This window comes from Scyliorhinus torazame, chromosome 13 (genome assembly GCF_047496885.1).
Source record: "Scyliorhinus torazame isolate Kashiwa2021f chromosome 13, sScyTor2.1, whole genome shotgun sequence".
NCBI classification, from domain to species: Eukaryota; Metazoa; Chordata; class Chondrichthyes; order Carcharhiniformes; family Scyliorhinidae; genus Scyliorhinus; species Scyliorhinus torazame.
In genome coordinates, this window is record NC_092719.1 from 9,941,903 (window position 1) to 9,955,932 (window position 14,030).

At 44.6% G+C, this 14,030-nt stretch overlaps 1 protein-coding gene across 3 annotated transcripts in view; it reads left to right on the forward strand.

Annotated features, from left to right (window-relative positions):
- Positions 1-14,030, forward strand: part of taf3 (TAF3 RNA polymerase II, TATA box binding protein (TBP)-associated facto) — a 233,654-nt gene that overhangs the window by 93,490 nt on the left and 126,134 nt on the right. The window lies entirely within an intron of this gene.

A 14,030-nucleotide genomic window follows, 5' to 3' on the forward strand; every position in this document is an offset into this window, starting at 1 on the left:
CCTAGATGGGTGGCATGGTAGCACAGTGGTTAGCACTGCTACTTCACAGCGCCAGGGACCCAGGTTCGATTCCCGGCTTGGGTCACTGTCTGTGCGGAGTCTGCACGTTCTCCCCGTGTCTGCGTGGGTTTCCTCCGGGTGCTCCGGTTTCTTCCCACAAGTCCCGAAAGACGTGCTTGTTTGGTGATTTGGACATTCTGAATTCTCCCTCTGTACACGAACAGGCGCCTTAGTGTGGCGACTAGGGGCTTTTCACAGTAACTTTATTGCAGTGTTAATGTAAGGCTACTTGTGACACTAATAATCTATTGTCTTGGCTGCTTTGCATAATACAAGCCACTGTATGTTCCATGATGAGGGCATCTACACAGATAGTGGGCATTACAACATTTCATGGGTTTAGCATAGAAATGGCCCCTCTGGTGTTTATAGAGCACACTGGCATTAAATGGTCAAAATGTCCCATTTTTCCTATCAATTATATTCAACAATGGATTAAATTATTGTCTGGTATAAATTGTTGACATGAGAGAAGATAGTTTAAAGCTGATGTCAATTTTTACATGCACGTGATAAGGTGTGTTGAACAATTTTGGGAGTCAAAAATTTGAACATATTGAAGTTTTGTGCCATTGAACTGCAGCAGGTACTGTTTTAAACATGTAGCATGAAGAACATAAAAGTCATAATATATTGTATTGTAGAATTTCACAAGCTGATGCCATCGATTCCTCTTTGCCCCGATGGAAATGTTTTTATAAGTTATTTTAGCTCTCCTGATGGCCCAGGTAGTATGTTACAGACAGGCTGTGGATAAATTTTTAAACGTATTACTGTAATAGAAATCTTTAGGAAATAGATTAACTGACTGGTGTAAAATAGAGCTCATAGTTTAATAGATCATTGTTACTGAGTGTGCATGTGATAAATGATCTAAGTTTTTTATTGGTCAATCACTTAACAATGGTGCAAATTGAAAATGGTTTCAATTTTTCATTATTTTCTTATGTGTTCATTTAAGCGGAATTGAATGTAGATACAGTGGCTCATCAAAGTAATTGTTTGTCTTCGCTTTCATATTTTTCTTTAATCACATCAGTCTGTATGTTTTACTTGTTTGCCAATCTCTCCATCTTATTGCATTCAATATTCTCTATTCTTTTCGTTCTTGCACCCCCCTCCATTCTTACCCTTTCCATGTTCTATTCCTTACATTATGTTTGCAATGAAATCTAGAGTGACTTGTTAGGTGTACAACTATCGTCTGCATAGAACATAGAACAATACAGCGCAGTACAGGCCCTTCGGCCCATGATGTTGCACCGAAACAAAAGCCATCTAACCTACACTATGCCATTATCATCCATATGTTTATCCAATAAACTTTTAAATGCCCTCAATGTTGGCGAGTTCACTACTGTAGCAGGTAGGGCATTCCACGGCCTCACTACTCTTTGCGTAAAGAACCTACCTCTGACCTCTGTCCTATATCTATTACCCCTCAGTTTAAAGTTATGTCCCCTCGTGCCATCCATATCCATCCGCGGGAGAAGGCTCTCACTGTCCACCCTATCCAACCCCCTGATCATTTTGTATGCCTCTATTAAGTCTCCTCTTAACCTTCTTCTCTCCAACGAAAACAACCTCAAGTCCATCAGCCTTTCCTCATAAGATTTTCCCTCCATACCAGGCAACATCCTGGTAAATCTCCTCTGCACCCGCTCCAAAGCCTCCACGTCCTTCCTATAATGCGGTGACCAGAACTGTACGCAATACTCCAAATGCGGCCGTACCAGAGTTCTGTACAGCTGCAACATGACCTCCCGACTCCGGAACTCAATCCCTCTACAAATAAAGGCCAACACTCCATAGGCCTTCTTCACAACCCTATCAACCTGGGTGGCAACTTTCAGGGATCTATGTACATGGACACCTAGATCCCTCTGCTCATCCACACTTTCAAGAACTTTACCATTAGCCAAATATTCCGCATTCCTGTTATTCCTTCCAAAGTGAATCACCTCACACTTCTCTACATTAAACTCCATTTGCCACCTCTCAGCCCAGCTCTGCAGCTTATCTATATCCCTCTGTAACCTGCTACATCCTTCCACACTATCGACAACACCACTGACTTTAGTATCGTCTGCAAATTTACTCACCCACCCTTCTGCGCCTTCCTCTAGGTCATTGATAAAAATGACAAACAGCAACGGCCCCAGAACAGATCCTTGTGGTACTCCACTTGTGACTGTACTCCATTCTGAACATTTCCCATCAACCACCACCCTCTGTCTTCTTTCAGCTAGCCAATTTCTGATCCACATCTCTAAATCACCCTCAATCCCCAGCCTCCGTATTTTTTGCAATAGCCTACCGTGGGGAACCTTATCAAACGCTTTGCTGAAATCCATATACACCACATCAACTGCTCTACCCTCGTCTACCTGTTCAGTCACCTTCTCAAAGAACTCAATAAGGTTTGTGAGGCATGACCTACCCTTCACAAAGCCATGCTGACTATCCCTGATCATATTATTCCTATCTAGATGATTATAAATCTTGTCTCTTATAATCCCCTCCAAGACTTTACCCACTACAGACGTGAGGCTCACCGGTCTATAGTTGCCGGGGTTGTCTCTGCTCCCCTTTTTGAACAAAGGGACCACATTTGCTGTCCTCCAGTCCTCTGGCACTATTCCTGTAGCCAATGATGACATAAAAATCAAAGCCAAAGGTCCAGCAATCTCTTCCCTGGCCTCCCAGAGAATCCTAGGATAAATCCCATCAGGTCCCGGGGACTGATCTATTTTCAGCCTGTCCAGAATTGCCAACACCTCTTCCCTACGTACCTCAATGCCATCTATTCTATTAGCCTGGGGCTCAGCATTCTCCTCCACAACATTATCTTTTTCCTGAGTGAATACTGACGAAAAATATTCATTTAGTATCTCGCCTATCTCTTCAGACTCCACACACAATTTCCCATCCCTGTCCTTGACTGGTCCTACTCTTTCCCTAGTCATTCGCTTATTCCTGACATACCTATAGAAAGCTTTTGGGTTTTCCTTGATCCTTCCTGCCAAATACTTCTCATGTCCCCTCCTTGCTCGTCTTAGCTCTCTCTTTAGATCCTTCCTCGCTACCTTGTAACTATCCATCGCCCCAACCAAAACTTCACACTTCATCTTCACATAGGCCTCCTTCTTCCTCTTAACAAGAGATTCCACTTCCTTGGTAAACCACGGTTCCCTCGCTCGACGCCTTCCTCCCTGTCTGACCGGTACAGACTTATCAAGAACATGCAGTAGCTGATCCTTGAACAAGCCCCACTTATCCAGTGTGCCCAACACTTGCAGCCTACTTCTCCACCTTATCCCCCCCAAGTCACGTCTAATGGCATCATAATTGCCCTTCCCCCAGCTATAACTCTTGCCCTGCGGTGTATACTTATCCCTTTCCATCATTAACGTAAACGTCACTGAATTGTGGTCACTGTCCCCAAAGTGCTCTCCTACCTCCAAATCCAACACCTGGCCTGGTTCATTACCCAAAACCAAATCCAACGTGGCCTCGCCTCTTGTTGGCCTGTCAACATATTGTTTCAGGAAACCCTCCTGCACACACTGTACAAAAAACGACCCATCTATTGTACTCGAACTATATCTTTTCCAGTCAATATTTGGAAAGTTAAAGTCTCCCATAATAACTACCCTGTTACTTTCGCTCATATCCAGAATCATCTTCGCCATCCTTTCCTCTACATCCCTAGAACTATTAGGAGGCCTAGAAAAAACTCCCAACAGGGTGACCTCTCCTTTCCTGTTTCTAACCTCAGCCCATACTACCTCGGAAGAAGAGTCCCCATCTAGCATCCTCTCCGCCACCGTAATACTGCTCTTGACTAGCAGCGCCACACCTCCCCCTCTTTTGCCTCCTTCTCTGAGCTTACTAAAACACCTAAACCCCGGAACCTGCAACATCCATTCCTGTCCCTGCTCTATCCATGTCTCCGAAATGGCCACAACATCGAAGTCCCAGGTACCAACCCATGCTGCCAGTTCCCCTACCTTGTTTCGTATACTCCTGGCATTGAAGTAGACACACTTCAAACCACCTACCTGAACACTGGCCCCCTCCTGCGACGTCAAATCTGTGCTCCTGACCTCTATACTCTCATTCTCCCTTACCCTAAAACTACAATCCAGGTTCCCATGCCCCTGCTGCATGAGTTTAAACTCCCCCAAAGAGCACTAACAAATCTCCCCCCCAGGATATTTGTGCCCCTCAGGTTCAGATGTAGACCATCCTGTCTGTAGAGGTCCCACCTTCCCCAGAAAGAGCCCCAGTTATCCAGAAATCTGAATCCCTCCCGCCTGCACCATCCCTGTAGCCACGTGTTTAAATGCTCTCTCTCCCTATTCCTCATCTCACTATCATGTGGCACGGGCAACAACCCAGAGATAACAACTCTGTTTGTTCTAGTTCTGAGCTTCCATCCTAGCTCCCTGAAAGCCTGCCTGACATCCTTGTCCCCTTTCCTACCTATGTCGTTAGTGCCAATGTGGACCACGACTTGGGGCTGCTCCCCCTCCCCCTAAGGACCCGGAAAACACGATCCGAGACATCACGTACCCTTGCACCTGGGAGGCAACATACCAAACGTGAGTCTCTCACGCTCCCACAAAATCTCCTATCTGTGCCCCTGACTATAGAGTCCCCAATTACTAATGCTCTGCTCCTCTCCCCCCTTCCCTTCTGAGCAACAGGGACAGACTCCGTGCCAGAGGCCCGTACCCCATGGCTTACCCCTGGTAAGTCGTCCCCCCCACAAGTATCCAAAGCGGTATACTTGTTTCTCAGGGGAACGACCGCAGGGGATCCCTGCACTGACTGCTTTTTCCCAGTCCCTCTTACAGTTACCCACCTATGTCCAATCTTTGGTGTAACTAATTCCCTGAAGCTGCTATCTATGACCCCTTCTGCCTCCCGAATGATCCGAAGTTCTTCCAACTCCAGCTCCAGTTCCCTAACTCGGTCTTGGAGGAGCTGGAGATGGCAGCACTTTCTGCAGGTAAAATCAGCAGGGACACTAACTGCATCCCTCACCTCAAACATCCTGCATGAGGAACATTGCACTCCCTTCCCTGCCATTCCTCTTACTTTCTACCAAGATCTGGCTAACAACTAAATTAAATTTTTATAAAAAATAATAATAATATAATAAAATATGGTACTTACCTCAGACCAATGGGTTTTATTGTTAGGTTAGAGGAGGAGGGCGGGTGGGAGACACTACACGTGTAGTGTCTCGGGTTTCCTCTCCACCAGAATTTATTGGTGAGGGTCTTCCCAGACGTCCGCGGGTCGACTTCCTGTTCCCGCCTAAAAAAACTAATTTTTAAAAAAAAAAAAGAAAAATTCTCAGCTCCTGCTGAAATTGACTAACCAGCCAGCTCCACTCCCGCCGAAATCGACTGGCCTGCCCCTGCAAAGACAAGTGCTTTTAAAGGTTGACTTACCTCCCAGCAGCCACTTCCGCAATGCTCCCGCTGAAACTGACTCACCAGCTGTTCTCACGCCGAAATCGACTCAAGTGCAGTTCACATTTTTACAGTGCTTGACCTTAGACCATCTTAAAATCTTGTGAGGAGGGACCTCCAGTGGTGCAATGTAAGGGGAAGACACGAATATGGTGGCTCCCGCTGGAGAACTGATTTTTTTTTTTTTGCTCTTTTTTTTTTTGCCATTTATTCCTTGGAAACCCATGATAGTTAGCAGGGTAGAGTTCTCTCTTTGCTGAGATTCCAAGAAAAAACAAACCGAAGAAAGTTTTGATCAGAAACCCATTGACGGAGTCTGAAGCCTGTCGGGCTCAACGGGAAGTAAGATGGCGGAGTCGATTTCTCTCTCCGTCCACTCTAACGGCCGAGGTTCTCACTATTTTGGCGAAGAGTACGCAAACCACCAACAGGTCTTGTTGGAGGACCTCAAAAGATCAATCGAACGGGCCTTGGCCCCCATTCGTGTGGCTCTGGGAAAAAACTAGTAAGCCGCCAAAATCCAGGGAGTCACAATTAGGAGCATGGAGGTGGCTTTGTCGGGCCGCAGGGATCGGATTGCCGCGCTGGAGTCTGATCTGACTTCGGTGGCTGAAACCAATAAGTCTTTCAGCTGAATGACCTGGACAACAGGCCCAGGAGACAGAACATCCAGATTGTGGCATTGTCGCAGGGGATTGAGGGCCATTCCCCCACGGAATATTTCTCAGACATGTTCCTCAAAATGCTGGGTGAAGGTGGATTTGCATCCCCTGAACTAGACCGGGCCCATAGCTCTCTTTGATCAAAGCCTCATTCTGAAGATCCACAGCATGCAGTGATTGTAAGATTCCACCATTTTAAAGAAAAAGGGAGGGTTCTGCAAAGGGCAAGGGAACATCACGATTTCAAGTGGAAAGGCCGCTCAATTAGGCAGCATCAGGACAACGGGCACACAGCGAATAAAAGCCGCGTTTAATGGAGTGGATGCAGCCCTGTGCAAGAGTGGAGTCAGGTTCAGGATGGTCTTTTTTTAAAATAAAGTTAGAGTACCCAATTCTTTTTTTTTGTAATTAAGGGACAATTTAGTGTGGCCAATCCATCTACATTTCATTTTTTTTGGTTGCGGGGGTGAGGCCCATGCAGACACTGGGAGAATGTGTAAACTCCACATGGACAGTGACCCAGGGCTGGGATCAAACCCGGCCCTTCTGCGCCATAAGCCAGCTGTGCTAACCACCACCACCCTGCTGTCCACAGGTTCAGGATGGTCTATCCAGCTCATCTTAGCGTCATGTTTGAGCAAAAATACTTTTTTGACATGCCAGGAGTTGCGGACTCATAGAACAGTACATCACAGAATAGGCCCTTCGGCCCACAATGTTGTGCCGAGCTTTGTCCAAAACCAAGATCAAGCTATCCTACTCCCTGTCATTCTGGTGTGCTCCATGTGCCTATCCAATAATTGCTTGAAAGTTCCTAAAGTGTCCGATTCCACTATCACAGCAGGCAGTCCATTCCACACCCTAACCACTCTCTGAGTAAAGAACCTACCTCGGACATCCCTCCTATATCTCCCACCCTGAACCTTATAGTTATGCCCCCTTGTCACAGCTACATCCACCTGAGGAAATAGTCTCTGAACGTCCACTCTATCTATCCCCCTCATCACAGAAGGTGGCTAAACAAATGAAATGGCCACAGGACATGTGGGTATTACTGATTCAAACAAAGCTGGTAGGTAGGGCTAGTGAAGTGTTTGCGTCATTATCAGAGGAGGTATCTGGGACGTATGAGGAGGTGAAAAAATCCATCTTAGGTGCATATTAACTAGTGCCTGAAGCCTACAGACAAAGGTTCAGAAATTTAAGCTTTTTGTTAAAAGGCACTAAGTTGTGCGCTGTGTAATTTGGTTTATGGCTATGTCGACGGGCATATTGTATTGTTTGTATTTCTTTCTTTTTTTTGTTAGGGCTGTGTTCTTATTGCCTTTGATTAGATTTGAGGTTCTCCACTACATGGGTTTGTTCTTTACATTAACATATGGTTGCCTTTCTCTTTTCAACATTGTTGTTTGGCATGGCTTTAAGTCGGTCGTGGAGTGTGTAAGTTAAATAGGGCCTTCATATTTTATTTTTTTACTTCTCTTTTTCTTCAGTTGGGAGTCTCCCTGCTAACTAGGGAGTTAACGGGAATGGTTTTGGGGGGTTCGCTGCAGCTCATTATAGTAGCTTTTTTTAAAAAAAGAAAATGAGCTTAGAGCTTTTGTTTTGATTGGTTTTGTTAAATGTAGATTTTAGTTTTAGGATAAGCCACAGTGTGCCTTGCCTTTATTTGCTTTTGGGATGGCCACATTCAGTGGCGATGACATTTTTGGGGGTGGGGGAAGTTTGCTGACGGGCATCTGTTGGTTTCTCTTTGTCCCGTTTTCTGACTTGACTTGGTGGCCGTCTTGGGTGAACCTTTTTGCTTCATCTTTTCAGTGTCCCTTGGTTGATCTTTCTTGGTGGGAATGGCTGACTTCGGATTAAGGGGTGGTGGGAAACCTCCAATCCATTTGGTCACTTGGAACGTTAGAGGTTTGAATCGCGCAGTGAAGCGGTCAAGGGCATTTGCCCATCTCAAGAGTTTGAACTCCGATGTTTTTTTGCAGGAGACCCCTTGGGTGTCAGGGATCAGATCTGACTGCGCAAGGGATGGGTTGGAGGATCAAACAGGCTTAGTGAAAAGCCGACAATTGTCAGCAATATACATCTCCTATTAAATGTCATCCTTCCCCCCCTCCCCAGTGTCCGAACCTGAGGTGACAGTATCTCTTGATGCTAAAAAGGTATTTGACAGAGTGGAATGGGAGTATTTATTTGAAATTCATTGGAAATTTGGATTTGGTCTTAAATTTGCTTACTGGATTTGCCTCCTGGATTCGCCTGTTATATAATGCCCCTCCTTTTTTTTTAAATTTAGAGTACCCAATTATTATTTTTTTCCAATTAAGGGGCAATTTAGCATGGCCAATCAACCTAACCTGCACATCTTTGGGTTGTGGGGGTGAAACCCACGCAGACATGGGGAGAATGTGCAAACTCCACACGGACAGTGACCCAGGGCTGGGATTCAAACCCAAGTCCTCAGCGCCACAGTCCCAGTGCTAACCACTGCACAACATGTCGTCCTTATATAATGCCCCTCCTACCAGTGTTCGTACAGAGGCTTTGAACTCTAATTATTTTCCCTTGATAGGAGTACTAAGCAGGGCTGCCCTCTTTCTCCACTCTTGTTCGCTGCAGCAATAGAGCCGCTCTCTGTCGTGTTTAGTCAGTGGAGGGTATTGGCTGAGATGGGGTGGAGCATTGGGTAAATCTCTATGCAGATGACCCACTTCTTTATGTTATGGACCTCCATAGACGGCATAATGAAGTTGCTCAACACCTTTGGTTCCTCTCTGGGTATAAACTGAATATAGGCAAGAGTGAATGTTTCCAGGTTAAACCCAAGGGAGGCGAGCCCAATTGGGGATGTTACCTTTTCACCTTTCTATTACAAACTTTTGCTATCTGGGGTCTGGGTGGCCCTTAACTGGGACCTCATTTCATAAGTTGAATTACACAAATCTGATTAATGGCATCAAAATAGTTTAGCAGAGGGAACAACCTTCCTCTATCCTAGGCGATTAGGATTCAAACTATTAAAATGAACGTGCTCCTGAGGTTTTTCGTTTTCTTTCAATGTCTTCCCATTTTCCTCCCCAAATCCTTTTTTTAATCAAGGTTATCAAATTGCTATCCTGTATTATTTGGCAGGTAAGGATGCCAAATCTGTAGCGTTCTGCTCCAAAGGCATAGACAGTTGGGGGCTTTGTCCTCCCCAATTTATTGTTTTATTACTGGGCCACTACATTCAAAAAATGTTGTTGTGGATCAGTGACCTCGATTCTATTTGGGAACAAATGGAGGCTCGCTCCTGCACTACTTCTACTCTTCTTGTCATAGTCACTGCCCTTTTCCCCTGCCAGACTTTCCTCAAACCCACTGGTGCTCTCCTCAGAATTTGAAAACAGTTTAGACAGCACTTTAAGCTCCTGTCCCTGTCTTCCCCATTTTCAGCAATCACCTTTTCTACCTTCTGGTTCGGACTCGATGTTTAAACCGTGGGAAAGGTCTGGAACGAAATGGGGACCTGTTTGTGGGGGAGGTTGCTAGTTTTGGGGCGTCAGCTGATAAATTCCAGCTACCCGACTCCAGCCCTTTGCGGTCTATTTTGGACCTACGCGCCCATCTTTTCTCATTGCATTCTGCTCCATTGTGCGAGGGCAAAATTGGAAAGTGAATTGGGCCCTATTCTTACTGGTGAGGTTTGGAGCGAGACCCTTCACAGGGTCAACATACATCCTCAGGTGCTCGGTTGAGCCTAATTCAATTTAAGGTATTACACTGGACACACTTCACTCGGGCAAGGATGAGTGGGTTTTCCCCAAACATTGAAGATAGATGTGATCACTGTTCTCTTGGCCCAGCTAGTCACACACATATGTTCTGACTCTGCCCCAAATTTGTAGGCTTCTGGGCTTTATTCTTTAATACCATGTCGGAGATACTCCATGTGGATGTAGACCGGTGTCCGTTGGTGGCCATACATGGGTGTTGGATTCGCCAGTGATTCAGTATGGGATAGAGGCGGATGTTGACACCTTTGCCTCACTAATAGCCTGGTGGCAAATATTGCTTGGTTGGAGGTCTCCCACTCTGCCTAGTCACAGATATAGGTTGAGAGACGGTAGATTTAGAACCGAGATGAGGAGGACCTACTTCTCGCAGAGGGTGGCGAATTTATGGAACTTGCTGCCCCAACGTGCGGTGAAATCTAAGTCATTCAGTGGTTTCAAGAAGGAGATAGACATATTTCTGATTTTTTTAAATGGGTTAAAGGGACATGGCGAACAGGTAGGGAGGTGGATTTGAGACCAGGAAGAGATAAGCCATGATCTGATTGAATGGTGGAGCAGGCTCGAAGGGCTGAATTTCCGACTTCTACTCCTAATTCCTATGTTTCAATGCCTCTGCTTGATTGGGTGACTTAATATCAATTCTACACTTGGAGAAAGTCAAATTCACCATCAAGGGGTCGGTGGAGATGTTCCGCCTAAGATGGCAGCCATTTGTTTCCTTTTTTTTAGGATTTAGTCTCTGTCAGTTGTTAGGGGCTTTCGGTTAGTTATAGTATTTAAGTTAACTATGTTTTTTTTTCACTTTCATATTTATTTGCTTGTGATTTTTTGCATTCTGTTCTGGTTTGTGTTGATTATTGTGAAAAAAATTCCAATAAACATACTTTTTAAAAAAATAATTAAATCCGTGAGGTTACTGCATTATCGCTGGAAGACTAAATTTTCACCGAGTTTCATGTTTGCTTTTAGATATTTTGTTTTATGCAACTGAAAAGAACATTTGCAGGCCAATGTTTTAACCCAAAGTTTTGAGTTGAGTCCCAGTGTTTGTTCTGTCATGCTCTACAGTTGTCTTTGTGTTGAGCGTGATTGAAGTGAAGTTGCATCATGATTCATATCATGAAATATTTCTACGTCGTATTTTCTTCATATGGAGTTGTGCGTGGGCCAGCGCACTCAAGACTAAAATTAAGCTTCTGAAGGATTTTCATTTGACTTGCGATGTAGCCGTGTGCAATTCCTGTTTGGAATTAATTATTAGGTTAAGTTGGTTCACCTGTTTATGTCACTGCCTGTGGACAGGAGTCCAGAAGGTCGTGATTGTACGGTCAAATAAATCAAGCTTGTCAAATGATAATGTATCTCTGCCACTGAGGGAGGAAACTGAGCTTATTGTCAGTGATGATAATAATAATCACTTATTGTCACACGTAGGCATCAATGAAGTTACTGTGAAAAGCCCCTAGTCGCCACATTCCAGCGCCTGTTCGGGAGGCCGTTACGGGAATTGAACCCTTGCTCTGCATCACAATCCAGCTTTTTAGCCCACAGTGCTAAACCAGACCACTGTGCTAAACCAGTCATGGTCACTAAAGGATAGCTGGGCAAGTCAGAATTTCCAAAGATTTTGCATGAGGTATCACTGCTATTGCCCTATGCAGCAATGGTGCTGCCATCCACAATGTCCAGTTAGCTGATAAGAATAACGGGGATACTCACGTGTATGATGTATGGTTTTAAATAAGTTGGCCTTTGCAATGTTCGCTTCTTGGCCTTTTGGCTAAGATGTGCGTGGGATCAGGTGTAATGCCTGGATCTGATATGTCTCTCTTGTAGGGACCATGAATTGGATTCAATTTGAATTGTTTTTTGAGAGCAGGCAAGGAGCTGGATTAGGGGTTCGACCCTGACCCACACTCTGAGCTCTGTCTTTGTAACTCTGATAAAGTAATTTAAAAAAAAGAAATGTAGATGAGTCTCTGCTACTGTGAGCAGATCTCAATGTGTGAGAGAAATGTGCTTGTTTGTTTGGCAAATTATGTTTAACCACTTTGTGGATTTGCGGATAGGGATGAGGAATGTCAGAGGATACAGCAGGATTTAGATTGTTTGGAGACTTGGGCGGAGAGATGGCAGATGGAGTTTATCAAAGATTATCATGGAGTTTAATCCGGACAAATGTGATGTAATGCATTTTGGAAGGTCTAATACAGGTAGGAAATATACAGTGAATGGTAGAACCCTCAAATGCATTGACAGTCAGAGAGATCTAGCTGTGCAGGTCCACAGGTCACTGAAAAGGGCAACACAGGTGGAGAAGGTAGTCAAGAAGGCATACGGCATGCTTGCCTTCATTGGCCGGGGCATTGAGTATAACAATTGGCAGGTCATGTTGCACCTGTATAGAACCGTAGTTAGGCCACACTTGGAGTATAGTGGTCAATTCTAGTCGCCACACTACCAGAAGGATGTGGAGGCTTTAGAGAGGGTGCAGAAGAGATTTACCAGGATGTTGCCTGGTATGGAGGGCATTAGCTATGAGGAGAGGTTGAATAAACTTGGTTTGTTCTCACTGGAACGAAGGAGGTTGAGGGGGCGACCTGATCGAGGTCTACAAAATTATGAGGGACATAGACAGAGTGGATAGTCAGAGACTTTTTCCCAGGGTAGAGGGGTCAATTACTAGGGGGCATCGGTTTAAGGTACGAGGGGCAAGATTTAGAGTAGAAGTACGAGGCATGTTTTTTTACACAGTGGGTAGTGGGTGCCTGGAACTCGCTGCCGGAGGAGGTGGTGGAAGCAGGGACGATAGTGACATTTAAGAGGCATCTTGACAAATACATGAGTAGGATGGGAATTGAGTGATATGGACCCCGGAAGTGTAGAAGATTTTAGTTTAGATGGGCAGCATGGGTTGGCACAGGCTTGGAGGGCCGAAGGGTCTGTTCCTGTGCTGTACTTTTCTTTGTTCTTTATTCTTTGTTGTTTACTGCTATGCAAGTGGGTGGGTCAGATCATGGAACCAGGATAACGCCAGTGTTGCAAGAGAGAGATATGCGTGTTATAATGCATCACTCTAAAGATTCATGAACAATGCTGTGAAGCTACAGGTAAATCTAACTTAATTGTGTCCAAGAGACAATTGACTATAAAACAAAGCATTCCACAGTCGTGATGAAATATCACAGACCTGAAATGGTAAATCTCTTTCTGTCACAAAAGATGCTTTCTGACATGTCAAATATTTCCAGCATTTTGCGTTTCTGCTTTGGATTTCCAGCATCCAGAGTATTTTACTTTTGAGCTTCAGTCCAAAAGCTGTGGTCTGGTTTTGGTCTCTTCGTATGGGTGTTGAGATTTTGGTACGGTGGACCACACAATTTATTTTCAGTTCAAAAACCCTAGCTACCCAGATATATTCCAAAGAGCTAGGGTTGTGTGTTTTGCAAACGTATCGGCTGCATGGCAATTTCTTATAAAAATAATGAAATGGGCCAATTGTTTTAATTGAATAGGCTAAGTGACCAGGCGTCAAGTTTAAAGATAATGTAAAGACAGAACTAGGTTGGATGTTAAGCAGTTCTTATCTTCCCTGAAAATAGTTGACCTTTGAAAATAATTTCCTGGCTCACATAGTGAATATTGCTCTGCTATATTCTTTCAGGAGAGAACTGAGCATGTTTTTGGCTGGGGTGAAGATCACTTTTATCCTGTAACCAGTCAAGTGGCCTGTTTTTGTGCTGTAAATTCTCTGTGCCTTATTTCCTGAACTAGTGTTGATTACCTAGAAGGTCAGAGAGAACTTTTTTCAGTTTCCCGCTACCTTCCTTCCCCATTGACCCGAGTTTCCCAGGAAATTACAAAGCTGTGGGTGGATGATGAGCATTTGTTTTGTGGTGCATACGGCATTGTGATGATATGGGGCAGACTAGTTGGACCAGTGGATCTTCCTCAGTCTGTATTATTTGTATGTTTGTATTTCAAAGCAAATGAAGACGTTATAGACTTATTTGGGTAGCAGCTCTACTTAAAGTTTTACTTGACTT